The sequence below is a fragment of the Puma concolor genome, chromosome E4, assembly GCF_028749965.1.
Source record: "Puma concolor isolate L17-30 chromosome E4, mPumCon1.1.hap2, whole genome shotgun sequence".
Classification (NCBI taxonomy): Eukaryota; Metazoa; Chordata; class Mammalia; order Carnivora; family Felidae; genus Puma; species Puma concolor.
Genome location: NC_141683.1, coordinates 42,058,851 through 42,073,985, shown reverse-complemented (window position 1 = coordinate 42,073,985; position 15,135 = coordinate 42,058,851). Strand labels below are relative to the sequence as shown.

General features: G+C 38.0%; 1 protein-coding gene across 4 annotated transcripts in view; it reads right to left on the bottom strand.

The window, feature by feature from the left end:
* Positions 1-14,451, bottom strand: part of CEP350 (centrosomal protein 350) — a 157,322-nt gene extending 142,871 nt beyond the window's left edge. For all 4 annotated transcript variants that reach the window (XM_086693113.1, XM_086693116.1, XM_086693114.1 and 1 more), the window contains exon 1: positions 14,325-14,451. The gene's annotated coding sequence lies outside the window, so the exon portion shown is untranslated. The remainder of the gene's footprint in view (positions 1-14,324) is intronic.
* Between the last annotated feature and the right edge of the window lie 684 nt (positions 14,452-15,135).

Genomic DNA, 15,135 nt, shown 5'->3' with positions numbered 1-15,135 from the left:
CACACACACACACACACACACACACACACACACTGGAATATTACTTGGCAATCAAAAAGAATGAAATCTTGCCATTTGCAACTACATGGAAGGAACTGGAGGGTATTATGCTAAGTGAAATCAGTCAGTCAGAGAAAGACAAAAATCATATGACTTCACTCATTTGAGGACTTTAAGAGATAAAACAGATGAACATGGGGGACAAGACAGAAGAGACTCATAAATATGGAGATCAAACTGAGGGTTACAGGAGGGGTTGTGGGAGGGGAGATGGGCTAAATGGGTAAGGGGCACAAAGGAATCTACTCCTGAAATCATTGTTGTACTATATGCTAACTAATTTGGATGTAAATTTTTAAAAAATAAAAAATAAAATTAAAAAAAAGAATACTTTTATTACTCATTTAAGTGACTCAAGAGTTTCATTCTAGTGTCCATTTTATAGTGAGTTTAACTGGCATCTTTTAGAGAAACAAGTTGTTTCATGCAAAAGTCAAAGCATAAATGAATACTGCTTTGTTCAGACTAAAGTCAAATATCATGAGGACTAAAAAAGAAACTATATTTGACATGGTTCTATTTACATCACATAAAATATAAAAAGCCTCCAAAAGTTAGCTAAGGATGACTCTAACTTGCCAACAGAAAACAGAAATAAAACTTCATTAAAGCTATGAAAATAATATAAAAGTATCTGCTTAAGATGATACATATAAAGGGGTACCTGGGTGTCTCAGTGGGTTGAGCACCCCAACTCTTGACTTCAGATCACGATCTCACGGTTCAGTTCCAGTTCAGTCCAGTTCGTGAGTTCGAGCCCCATGGCGCTCTCTGCCCCTCCCCCACTTGCGCACTCTCTCGCACGTGCTCGTACTCTCCCTTTCTCTCTCTCAAAATAAATAAATAAAAACTTTAAAAAGAACTCTATGGAGAACCATCTTTTTAAAAAAAAGTACGATATATATAAAAGGCAGAAGCACCTTATCTCAAGTAAGCATGCAACTTAAAATAAATTACTTGATAGCAAACAAGGGATCCACACTTCAAAGTATCACCCAAATACTCATCTCATAAGAGAGGCGCAAGGCTCAAAGAAAACTAACAATAGCCAAGAAATTTTAAAGAATTATATTTACCATTTAACTTTCCCACTTACTGTACAGGCTAAGAATTCATAAAGAGGGGGAATAGGAAAAGAACACAAAAAGTAACTTTTAGGGGAAAGGAGCCATAAGGATACATCTGTTTTAAGATCTCCCCACCTCCAGGTTCTTACAAGAAACTTCAACCATCAATTACATTTTCCCTCATGTGTATCTCTAGCGTCCTCCTCTCTCCAAGATTGTTCCTATCAGCACTTATACTTAATCAAGTCTTCTTACTTAAAACAAACACAAAAGTCTCTCAACCCAGCACCCTCCTCTACTACTGCTCTTTTTCCTTTACAAACTTCTCATAAAAGTTAATTGAATACACTCACTCTTCAAGCAATTCCTGGGTGCTTCGCACCCTCCAATTCTCCCCAACAGCGCTCATTAAAATCACCAAAGATCTCTCAATCTGCTGTGCATTTTCAAATAAAAAGTCCTCATCGTGCTTGGCCTCTTGGCAGCATTTATCACAGTTGACTACTCTCTTGAAACACTCATTTCCTTTGGCTTCCATATACCACACTCTGATTTTCCACTTCCTCTCTAGTTCTTTCTTAGTATCCTCTGCTAGCTAGCCCTTCTCTTAAATCTAGAGGTTCAAGAGGGTTTGAACATTGGCTCTTTTCTAACATTATACTCTGGGCAACGTCACCATGTCCAAGGCTTCAAATACCATGTACGTATATGCCAATGACTGCCAAAACTCTAGTCCCGATCTTATCTCTGCTATGCTAACCCATATATCCAACTGCTTATTCAGAAACCTCAAAGGCACATCAAACTCAACATCTCCAAAAGTCAACTCATGATTATTCCCAAAAACACAAGCTTGAGGTATTCCCTATCTCAGTCCAGATGCATAAGCCAGAAATATCCACAAGAGGTGATTAAAACTACATGACCTCTAAGGTCCTATTCTACTCTAAATTTATAATCTATACCACCAGTTCCAAATGTGGTCCAGGGATCTCTGAGGGTCTACCTATCAGGGGGAGTCTTTGAAATCAAAACTATTTCCATAATAATATTAAGATATTAATTCTCTTTTTCACTTTCATTCTCTTTTGAGTATATATAGTGCAGTCTCCCAAAGGCTACATGACATATGGTATCACAACAGGTTGAATGCAGAAGGAGATAGGAGAATCCAGATGTCTTCTACTAAGCTAGATATTAAAAAGATTTGAAAATGTCAAACAATGTTATTCTTTTCACTAAATGCTTTTGTGTTTTGTGTTTTGGAAAATACAGTTACTTTTCACTTAAAAATGTTATTTATTTTAATACAGGTTTATTGTTATTTTAAATAAATTAATAAATATGTTTAAAACTTCCATGTCATGCATGTTTTCCAACCAGAATGCTATGAAACTAGAAATCAACTGCAAGAAAAAATCTGGAAAAAACACAAATACATGGAAGTGAAATAACATGCTACTAAAAAATAAATGGGTGAACCAAGAAATCAAAGAGGAAATCAAAAAATACAGAAACAAATGAAAATGAAAACACAACAGTCTAAAATTTTTGGAATGCAGCAAAAGCTGTTCTCAGAAGAAAGATTATAGCAATACAGGTCTGCTGCAAGAAGTTGAGAAAAATTTCAAATAAACAACTAACCTGACATGTAAATGAGCTACAAAAAGAACAACAAACAAAACCCAAAATCAATAGAAAGAAGGAAATAAAAAAGAACAGACCAGAAATAAATGAAATAGAAACTAAAACTAAAACAACAACAACAACAACAACACAATGTAACATACCAATAAACCCAGGAGCTAGTTCTTTGAAAAGATCAACAAAACTGATAAACCTTTAGCCAGACTCATGAGAGAGAGAGAGAGTGACAGAGAGTGAGCGAGCAAATAAAATCACAAATGAAACAGGAGAAATGACAACCAACACCACAAAACTATAAAGGATTATGAGAGAACGGTATGAACAATTATACACCAACAAACTGGACAACCTAGAAGAAATAAATTCTTAGAACTGTATCACTTCCCAAAACTGAATCAGGAAGAACCAAAAAATTTGAATTTGATTACTAGCAATGAAACTGAATCAGTAATCAAACACTCTCAACAAACAAAAGTCCAGGACCAGATGGATTCACAGGAGAATTCTACCAGACATTTAAAGAAGAGTTAATAGAAAAAGAAGAGGAAGGAAAGCTTCCAAATACATTCTATGAAGCTAGCATTACTCTGATACCAAAACCAGATAAAGACATTACCAAAAAAAAGAGAACTACACAGGTCAATATTTCTGATGAACACAGATGCAAAAAGCCTCAACAAAATATTGGCAAACTGAATCCAACAATACATTAAAAAAATCATTCACCATATCAAGTGGGATGCATTCCTGGGATGCAAGCGTGGTTTAATATTCACAAACTAATCAACGTGATACATCACATCAACAAAAGATAAAACCATATGATTTCAAGAGATGCAGAGAAAGCATTTGACAAAGTACAACATCCATTCATGATAAAAACCCTCAACAAAGTAAGTGTAGAACATACCTCAACATAATAAAGGCCATATAATAAAAAAAAACAAAAAAAAAAAACACAGCTAACATCATACTCAATGGTGAAAAACCAAAAGCTCTTCCTTTAAGATCAGTAACAAAACAAGGAGGTCCACTCTCACCTCTTTTATTCCACAAAGTACTGGAAGTCCAAGCCATAACAGTCATACAAGAAAAAGAAATAAAAGGGGCGCCTGGGTGGCGCAGTCGGTTAAGCGTCCGACTTCAGCCAGGTCACAATCTCGCGGTCCGTGAGTTCGAGCCCCGCGTCGGGCTCTGGGCTGATGGCTCAGAGCCTGGAGCCTGTTTCCGATTCTGTGTCTCCCTCTCTCTCTGTCCCTCCCCCGTTCATGCTCTGTCTCTCTCTGTCCCAAAAATAAATAAACGTTGAAAAAAAAAATTTAAAAAAAAAAAAAAAAAGAAAAAGAAATAAAAGGCACACAAATTGGTGAGGAAAAAGTAAAACTTTCACTATTTGCAAATCACATGATATTATATATAAAAAATCCCAAAGACCACCAAAAAATGACTACAACTGATAAATGAATTCAGTAATGTGTCACAAGACACAAAGACACAAGACACAAAATCAATGTGCAGAAATCTGTTGCACCTATGCACTAATAATGAAGCAGCAGAAGGATACATTCAGAAAACAATTCCATTTACAATTGCACCAAATATAATAAAATACCTAGGAATAAACTTAACCAAGGAGGTGAAAGATCTGTCTTCTAAAAACCATAAAACACTGATGAAAGAGATTGAAGATGACACAAATAGAAAGATATTCCATGCTCACGGATTGGAAGAACAAATATTGTTACAATGTCCGTACTACCCAAAGCAATCTACAGATTTAATGCAATCCCTATCGAAATACCAAGAACATTTTTCACAGAACCAGAACCAAAAAACCCAAATAGCCAAAACAATCTTGAAAAAAAAGAACAAAACAGAACAGAGGTATCACAATCCCAGATTTCTAGATATACTAGCGAGCTGTAGTAATCAAAACAGCATGGGAATAGCACAAAAACCAACATATAGATCAATAGAACAAAATAGAAAACCTAGATCCAAACCCACAATTACATGGTCAATTAATCTTCAACAAAGAAGAATGGTAAAAGACAGTCTCTTCAAAAACTGGTACTGGGAAAATTGGACAGCTACATGCAAAAAAATAAAATTGAACCTCTCTTACAACATACACAAAAATAAAAACTCAAAATGGATTAAAGACTTAAATGTGAGACCTGAACCATAAAATCATACAAGACAGCACAAGCAGTAATGTCTCTGACATCAACTGAAGCAACATTTTACTAGATACGTCTTCTGAGGCAAGAGAAACAAAAGCAAAAATAAACTATTGGCACTAAACCAAAATAAAAAGTGTCTGTGCAGCTAAGGAAATGACCATCAAAACTAAAAGATAAACTACTAAATGGGAGAAGATATTGCAAATGACATATCCAATAAAGGGTTAGTATCCAAAATATAGAAAGAACTTCTACAACTCAGCACATACACAAAAACAAATAATCAATTAAAAAATGGGCAGAAGACACGAATCAGACATTTCTCCAAAGAAGTCTCACATATGGCCAACAGACACATGAAAAGATGCTCAACATGACTCATCATCAGGAGAATGCAAAACAAAACAATGAGATGTCACCTCACACCGTCAGAATGGTTAAAATCAAAAACATAAGAAACAAGTATTGGCACGGATATGAAGAAAAAAGAACCCTTGTTGTACTGTTGGTGGGAAAGCAAACTGGTACAGCCACTGTGGAAAACAGTAGGGAGGTTCTTCCAAACATTAAAAATAGAACGACCATATGATCCAGTAATTCTACTACTGGTTATTTACCAAAAGAATACGAAAACACTAATCTGAAAAGATACAGGCACTCTGATGTTTACTGCAGTATTATGTACAATAGCCAAATTATGGAAGCAGCCCAAGTGTCCACTGATAGATGAATGGATAAAGAAGAGGCGGTATGTGTGTGTGTGTGTGTGTGTGTGTGTGTGTGTGTGTGTGTATGTACATATATATATTTATGTGTATATAATAGAATATTACTCAGCCATAAAAAAGAATGAAATCTTGTCATTTGCAACAACATGAATGGATCTACAGAGTAGAATGCTAAGTGAAATAAATCATAGAAAGACAAATACCATTAGATTTCACTCACATGTGGAATTTAAGAAACAAAACAAACAGAGAAAAAGAGACCCTTAACTGTAGAGAACAAAAAGATGGATGGGTGAAATAGGTGACGGGGATTAAGAGTACACTTACCATGAGGAACACTGAGTAATGCACAGAACTGCTGAATCACTCACTATATTGTACACCTGATAGTAATGTAACACTGTATGTTAACTATACTGGAATTAATTTTTTTTTAAGGGGCGCCTAGGTGGCTCAGTCGGTTAAGCCTCCGACTTAGGCTCAGGTCATGATCTCACGCTTCGTGGGTTCAAGCCCCGTGTCTGGCTCTGTGCTGACAGCTCAGAGCCTGGAGCCTGCTTTGGATTCTGTGTCTCCCTCTCTCTCCGCCCCTCCCCTGCTTGCGCTCTGTCTTTCTCTCTTGCTCTCAAAAATAAATAAACGTTAAACAAAATGTTTTAAACTAATATATATATTTAAATCTTCTAATACAGTAAATATCAATAGACGTAGCCCACATAAACAAGAGGTCTTTAAGTTTTTAAAAACTCATGAAGTGCTCTTGACACCAAAAAGTTTGAGAAATGCTAATCTGTACTTACGGTATATACACAAATAAGATACAAGATGATATTTTTAAATGGCCAATTCTCAAGTATCCTCTAGAAGCAAATGACAGGGCTCTCATTCAGTCACACAGATTTGGTTCCATTATTCACTGGACTCCCACTATGTGCCTGGCACTAGGGATAAAATGAAATTATATTGTTTTGGCTCTCACAGAGAATATTTTCCATACCTTTGCTACATTTCAGTTCTCTCATCTCTATCAGATCCTATGTAACAATCATGGCTGCCTGAAAGAATGAGAAAAAACAAGCCTGCAATAGTCATACTATCTAGTCTAAATATAAAATGGACAAATTTAGTAGGGACCAGGCTAGAAAAAAAAGGAGAAAACTTTCCAGCTCTAGGTCAGACCCATTACACTGTTCCAAGTAAACTTCCAGAATAACCAACACCCCCATAATATAGTATAATACACAAATACAAGTGACCTGCGGATTCAGCCTCAACTCTTTTCACATTTAAAATACAAAACCCGGGGTGCCTGGGTGGCTCAGTCGGTTGAGCAGCCAACTTCAGTTCAGGTCATGATCTCACTGTTGGTGAGTTCAACCCCCATGTTGGGCTCTGTGCTGACAGCTCAGAGCCTGGAGCCTGCTGTGGATTCTGTGTCTCTGGCTCTCTGCCCCTTCCCCACTCATTCTCATTCTCTCTCTCTCTCTCTCTCTCTCAAAAAAAATAAATAAACATTAAGAAAATATATAAATAAATAAAATTTTAAAACCCCAACAACTACTTTTACAAATATAAGGCAGATCTGTAATCTATGAAATCCAGAAGGAACTATGTAACATTTGGTACCAGTTTGGCCCCTGGAATATGAGGCAGGGTGAGGATCTCAAAGAACATAATGTCTCCCACTGATAAGAAATGAAGAGCTAAACTAGAGCTTGACTAGAGGTGGTCCTAATCTTTTACTTAAGGAGAACTGAAGACAACGAACAAGACTGGGAATAATGAGGAAAAAAAAAAAAAAGCCCTAGGAATAGGAACTTAAGCTTTGCTTACCCACCATCTAGTTATCCTGAATACTTATTCTTCCAAATTAATTTCAAGGAATACATCCCTATAAAAGTGTTTTATAGCTTGCGAGTCAGGATTATTTTTTGGCCTAAGTATGAAATTTTCATGACAAAACCTTCCCTGATACCTAAGAAATTGCTAAACCTGGTTAACTCTGAGTGAGGATCAAGGAGAAAAAGCAGATTTTTCTATGAATATGTTTTTGAATTTTGTTAAAGCAGAGGCACGTGTCACTTTTTGAGGAAGGAAAAAAAAAACAAGAAAAAACAAACAATTTTGAAAAGTTTCCTTCCATATTCAATAACTTAGTAATTTAAGCTAAGGCTGTAAAGGAAAGAAAGACAACTACTTTTTCTTTCATTGGAAGCGTTTATTGACTCCTTAAGGCAGTGTAGTTGCTCCCACTTTGTGGATCCACAGTACTTTACCATTCCTCTTACCACCTTGTGCTATTATTTACATATCTGTCGCTTACATGGAACTGTGAAGATGTTTTAGTTCCCTATATATCCCTAGTCCATGCAGAGTACACACTAGGTGCTCCAGACCTACTTGCTGACTGATGGATGCTCCCATTGGTAAGTCTCAGGATCCAATTCTTACATGCAAACAGGCAAAAAAAAAATACAGGAGCCTCATGCAATATGAAGAGGTTAACCATTCCTAAGCAGGTAATTTATTTTGACAACATGTAAAATAACTAACTAAATAATAGTTACATGCATACATATATGCATTTATAATTCCAAACAAGCCTGGAACTACAGAGAAATTCTTTAATAAAATACTGTTATAGGGGCACCTGGGTGGCTCAGTTGGTTAAGCATCCAACTCTTAATTTCAGCTCAGGTCATGATCTCAGTGTGTGGGTTCGAGCCCCACACTGGGCTCTGCACTGATGGTGCGGAGCCTGCTTGGGATTCTCTCTCTCTTTCTCTCTGTTCCTCCCCCACTTGGGTTCTCTCTCTCTCTCAAAATAAATAAATTAAAAAAAATAATAATTCACAATACACAAATGTAGCATCTATACAAATTTTCAGAGATGCATCAATTGAATAAGTGTAGTCCGATTTCATTTATAACCAATCAGAAAACAAAGCACATTAAAGCTAGAAATTAGAGGTCATCCAGCCTCATGCTCTTCAAATTTGTAGTTAACAACCCATTAGTAGGTCAAAAAAAAAAAAAAATCTGATAGATTGGAGCTAGCATCTTTTAATAAAATCAAACGGGACTGAATTAAAAATAACAGGGTGTGTTAAAAGTAGTAGGATATTATTTAGTGGAACTTACAATTCATTTATATTTATACATATATGTAAATTATATCCCTAAGAAAAAATAAATTTCTTATTGTAAGTGTCCTAGTCAAAAGAGTTTGAGAGGTTCCCAAGCTTTTTCATTTCACAGAACTCTCAGTGTCTCAGTAATTTTTTCAAGATTCCCCCTCGGCACCAAAAAATGCCTTCTATTTCCATTTATTAGATCCATACAATCTATTAAGTATTTATGTCCTAACAACTTAGTAGCAGTTTGAAAAATACATATAAATTGAAAGAAATATTTTATTACTAAATAACCACAGTTGCTTATTAATGGAATGAATGCACCTACTACACACAACTTCTCAAACCTTGAAAACACTTTGGACACTGCCACTTTCATTTACCGTTCATATGGATTTTTGCACAGTACTTTTTTTTATCACAGTAGCCCCCAAACCTAGTTTTTTAAAGACTTCCTGTCATCAAGAGGAATACAGCACAATGTCACAGACACTACCTGAAACTAATAGTTTGAGCAGTGTCCCACAGATGTCAAATATCACACAGATACCCCACAGCTGTGAAATACTACCGTGTTTCCCTCAAAATTTTTTAAATATTCCACAGTGCCTGTGTGAGCTCACTATAGTGCTCAAAGGTACCTGACAGCACAGTTTGGGAATCCTGGGTTTAAGAAACAACTGATCTAGCCTGTACGCTTACTTTGCAAATTAAGAAATGACACTTAAGGTCACAAAGCTAGTAGAAAATAAAAACACTTAAGGGTTAACTGCATCAACAAAAGTTTTGAAACAATCTAATCACGTGATAGCATGTTGATGAAATCTACAGATCTCTGAAAAACAACTAAATTCAAAAATACATTTAGGGGCGCCTAGGTGGCTCAGTCGGTGGGGTGTCTGACTTCGGCTCAGGTCATGATCTCACTGTTCCAGAGTTCGAACCCCACTTCGGGCTCTGTGCTGACAGCTCAGAGCCTGGAGCCTTTTTCAGATTCTATGTCTCCCTCTCTGTCTCTGCTCCGCCCCCGCTCGTGCTCTGTCTCTCTTAAAAAATAAATAAACATTAAAAAAATTTTTTTTCAAAAATACATTTATATGATTGTATAATAAAAGGAAATTGTTTTGATATTTGTTAGAAAAAAAAGCTTCAAAAATTATAAAAGTGGAAGTTATAATAAACAGTACCAAAGTGTCTAAAGTAAAAAAAGGAAAGTCATCCACTCCCTCAGGGATAACATAGCTGATAGTTTAACATATATCCTCACAGACCCTTTCCTACGGACATACAAAATCCTAACAAAATCAAACTACATTTCTTTGTCCGTGTTTGTTTTTTCAAAACTGGATCATATTCTACAGTGTAATGCAACTTTTTTCTTTCACTCAGGATTATATCATGAACATTCTTCCATGTCAGGACATAATAGTAATTGCAAACACTCAAACATTTATGTGGTGCTTACTGTGCTTGCTTGAGGCTTAAATAGTAAGTCATTTAATTCACACAACAGTCCTGTCAGGTGAGAAACTATAATTATATCCAGCTTACAGATGAGTTTAAGTAATTTGCTAATGGCTGCGTCTAATAAATGATGCATTTGGGATTTGAACCCAGAAAGTTAGTTGCATGGTCCTTGCACTCAATGATACACTCAGCTGCTTCTCATGAAGTAAATCTAGCTATCCCTCAACCTGTTAACAAGTGCATAGCACTTCACAGCATAAGTACACTAGAATTTTAACTATTCCTCTACATTTAGGACTATTCCTGACATTTTTTAATTTTTTAATACTATTGGCACTTACTTGTAATAATGTTAAAATGAACTCCCTATAGATTTACTCTTATGCTTTTGTGTTAAAATTTCTGTAAGATAAACTCCCTAAAAATGAAGTAACTCTATCAAATATGCGCACTTTTAATTTTGATAGATAATACCAAATTTCCTTCCAGAACACTGTCCTACTTGTACCAACTTATAGTCCCAATGACAGAGGGGAGGGTTGAGGTTCATTTTTAAGTCAACAAATATTTTTGATTCATGGAGAGGTCTATTTTGAGTTTTTCCACTCTGACGCAGAATGAACAGACTGCCAGGTTGTTCACAATCATCCTCTAATTTGATAATTATCTGACTTTAAAGAGGTGTAGACTGTATAGTGAATTCTTCATCCAGTTATGAAACCACCTATGGGTGAGATATTTCCCCTATACGATACTGTTCACTTATGCATAAAACGTGGGAATTGGACTACCTGGCCTTTCAGATTTAAAACTCTCAATGCTGTAATTAAGAAGTGACTTCAAGTTATTAAAAGCCTATAATTATAGTACTAATTAGGCCAGGGCCTTAAACCTTCTATTTTCTTTAAATTATAATAACTATTGCCAGAAGACCTAGGCAAATCATTAAAATAGCCAATAAAGTTTTCAGGATCCACCTGTGGCTTATTCCCAGTGGTTTTTTAATCCCAGGCTGTAATTCCCTGCAACCTAGCAAACTTGAACATATCTCTAGAGTATATTTCTAATAAGAGTTGATATGTGCCTAGGAACATGAACCAGTGTTGTGTTTTTTTAAATATTATGCCAAGACCACTCTTAAGTCAATTTATTCAACTAATATTTATTGACTGGTTTACTATGTACTAAGCACTGGGTGCACAATAGTTAACAGAGTAACTCTGCCATCATGGAACTTACAGACTAGACAAGAAAGGCAAATAACAAACCAAAATAACCACTAGTAAATGTAAAGTTACACTTCTGATAACAATAAACAAAAAGCTATTAGTGCAGAAGAAAGAAAAAAAAACCCACTATGCAATCTTTTGATTTGTGGGGTTTTTTTTGGACTATTTGCAACACTAGAAATTGTTTGACATGAGAAGAAAATGTCAATAAAGAAATTATTTCACAACCTCTCCTGCACTGCAAAAACTAGCAATCACAAGTGTAGATGACAAGTTAACTTTTTTTTTTTTTAAACATTTTTTTTTCAACGTTTATTTATTTTTGGTACAGAGAGAGACAGAGCATGAACAGGGGAGGGGCAGAGAGAGAGGGAGACACAGAATCGGAAACAGGCTCCAGGCTCCAAGCCATCAGCCCAGAGCCCGACGCGGGGCTCAAACCCACAGACCGCGAGATCGTGACCCGGCTGGAGTCGGACGCTTAACCGACTGCGCCACCCAGGCGCCCCGACAAGTTAACTTTTTAAATCACCAGTACTAGAATAAAGTCACCAAGATGTCACTACTTTTCAGTTATGCTACTATGTGGCCCAAATATTGGTTTATCATAACCAAGACTATAAATGCTTTGAATTTCAAAGACGACATAACTATGAGTATCCAAACAAAATGAAAGATGACAAATCAACTACAGTTTCTTAGGAGTACTGTTCAAGCAAAAAGTACATACAGCAGTAAAGCCATTCATTATAATAATTCATTACTTGTTCATAATTAACAAAATTATTGAAAATACTATTTCTAAAGAACAATCATTAAGCATTAAGGAGTTAGTGGTATGTCAAAAGGAACAAAAATAGATTTTTTTTTTTAGATTTTATAAAACCAAGTTCCAGAGTATCTATATTAATATCCAATTTTAAAATAAAACTAATTCTACAATGTTAACTAGACTTGTGATCATTTCACAATACAAACATATGAATCATTATGTTGTACACCTGAAACTAATATAATGTTGTGTCAATTATACCTCAATAAAAACAAAAAACACTTGTTCAGGAATAAGAGCATCATTCATCACACTTCCTTGTGTCAATTTCCACAACTGCAAAACAAAAATATTTGCCAAACCTACCTCACATTGCTACGAAGATTAAATAAAATAATGTATGTAGTGATACACTGAAAAATGATGTCAGTTATTTTAAACAGTTGCTTCTTTTTTGCTGCCACTATAACACAGCAATTTAAAAAATAACAAAATTGGTTAGATAAGGACTCCATCTCCTTTCGTCTGTCCATAAGTATTTTAAAAGGGGCAAAAAACTGGCAATCAAAAAAAAGCACTAAGAAAAAATTCAAAACTTCATAATTCCTAAAATGATTACCCCCACAGGAGGCTGGTTGTTTAAGTAGTAACACTCTTACATAACAATATATCTCAGAGAATCAGGGAAATTGTCTCACATATGTATGAAATTGTTTACTGACTAGATGTCACCATCATCACAAACACAAGTCCTGCTACTATGAAAAAATGAGATACATGTATTTATCCACACATACAATGTATTTTAGCTTGATGTTTATTTTCTGATTAAAGCATCTTCAATGCAATGACGCTCCAATGGTTCAGATTTATTTTATTACACTGAATGGAGTTGGTCAATTTAGCACACCAAAACTAATTTCATGTTACACACCCATGGGTTTGAAGCAACTTCTACCATGGGTCTAAAACCAATCCCCCAAAATCTCATGTTACTGGCAGCACACGGCCTTGTTTAAAAACTGTGTTTTAAACCAAAAAATTTTTAAAGTGGAGAGCAGCTCTCAGTATTTTATCACTGCTTCTACAAACCGTTTCAGGCTGTTGCTAGGTCCGCCTAACATAGCCTTTCCTTTAAAACCTTTAAATGCAAGAGGAGGAGGTATCGTTAACATGGCAACATAACCATTAACGACTTTTCCAAATTCAAAACAAGGATCGCCATCAAAACAAAAATATCAAACAATCAGGCGGAGTGCATGGATACTGATTACTACTCCTGACAACCTGTCCTATATGAAGGATCTTTTTCTTTTATGAAAGACTTGCTACTACACTAAAACCACATTAAAATTTTATACCTATGGGCAACTTCCTATCTGAAAACTAAAAATCCAGCGAAATTCCAAACCGTATTTGGGACATCAGTTAAGTATTGTTTACCATGTTGGGTTACATTTAAAAAGAGGGCGGGGAAAAATACTGACAACTTTGAAAGCGTAAAGCTTTTTAAATCTCCCACTAAATCATTTGTGAATAAATCGGTAGACTACATTCAGCAGCTGCTAGACTGGAGCAGAAGATCAAAGTTTCCCCTATACTTGAGAATGCTTATCCCCACCAAAAAGGAACAGAAACCAGTCATCCTTGCCACTGGAGCCAGTTGCCCGGAATTTCCTAAAATATGCCTGATCTGCAAGCGAAGGAGGAGCACTTCTCCGGAGACCAAAGGCGAGAGGTATCTTACATCTTTTGCAGACGAAAGGAGGGGCGGGAGCAGGGAGAGCACTAGCAGGTAAGGAAGGAAATCCGTCTTCGGCAGGCACCGGTGGGACCTGAAATCCAGGTCTCAGGATGGCCCTCCCCGCAAAGGCTCAGGACACGGGGAGGTTCCCCGAGGGGGACGCCAGGCTGGGCCAGGACTCCCGGCGCCCCGCCCCGCCTCTCTCGCCGCCACCGGGGACCCGGGACCGCGGACAGAGGCAGCAGAAGCTAAGCGAGCGTCCGCGGTCCCAGCCACGTCCTCCCGCGGCTCACCTGAGAGTGTCGCCTCCGCCCTCGGCTCCCACGGTGCATCCCGCGGGGCCTGGCGGAGGGTGCAGTGATGCCTCCCCGACCGGCCCCAGGGCTGCCGGGCCTGGCCTCCCCGCTCCGGGGACGCACCGGGTGCCCGCCTCGCACCGGCTCCCGGGATCCGCCGGGCTGCAGAGAAGGAAGGAGAGGCAGAAAGGCTGCCTCCCCTCCCCCACAGCAAGCCTCCCCCTGAGCTGCGGCTCTCTGCAGTTCCCTCTGGCGCAGGTCCGGCCCCGCTCCCCCGCCCGGGAGTCACTTCGGCAGCGGCGGCCCAGTCGCCATTACAGCCCAACAACTGACACGGAGGAGGAGCGGCGCCGGCGGCAGTGGCAGTGGCGGTCGCGCGAGGCAGGGCGGGAGCAGTCGGGGCCCAGGCAAACCTCGCGAGAACTGTCCCGACACGGTTCTACAGGAATACAACCTTCGGTTAGGGCCATGTTGAGTGTGGCCGAAAGGTGCGGGAGAGAGAAGGAAGAAAGGACACTCGAGAGCGCCATGTTTAGTGTGGCGAGTTTGTGCCCTGCAGGACTCGGGAGGAGCCAAAGTAGATCCGCAGCGGAGACCTCTCTCCACCCCCACCCCCCACCCTCCTTCCTCGGACGCTAATTGGGCCTTTTGGCTGCGCATTTCACCCCGGGCCAAAAAAACAAGCTGGGGGTTTGACCAGGGTGCGCTCAGAAGTCGAAATTACAGCTTCTCGGAGTTTACGATGTTTCACCAATTGTCGTCCAAGTAGATCTTCTTTACCCCAATCAGTTTCAGAGCAATTGCAGCG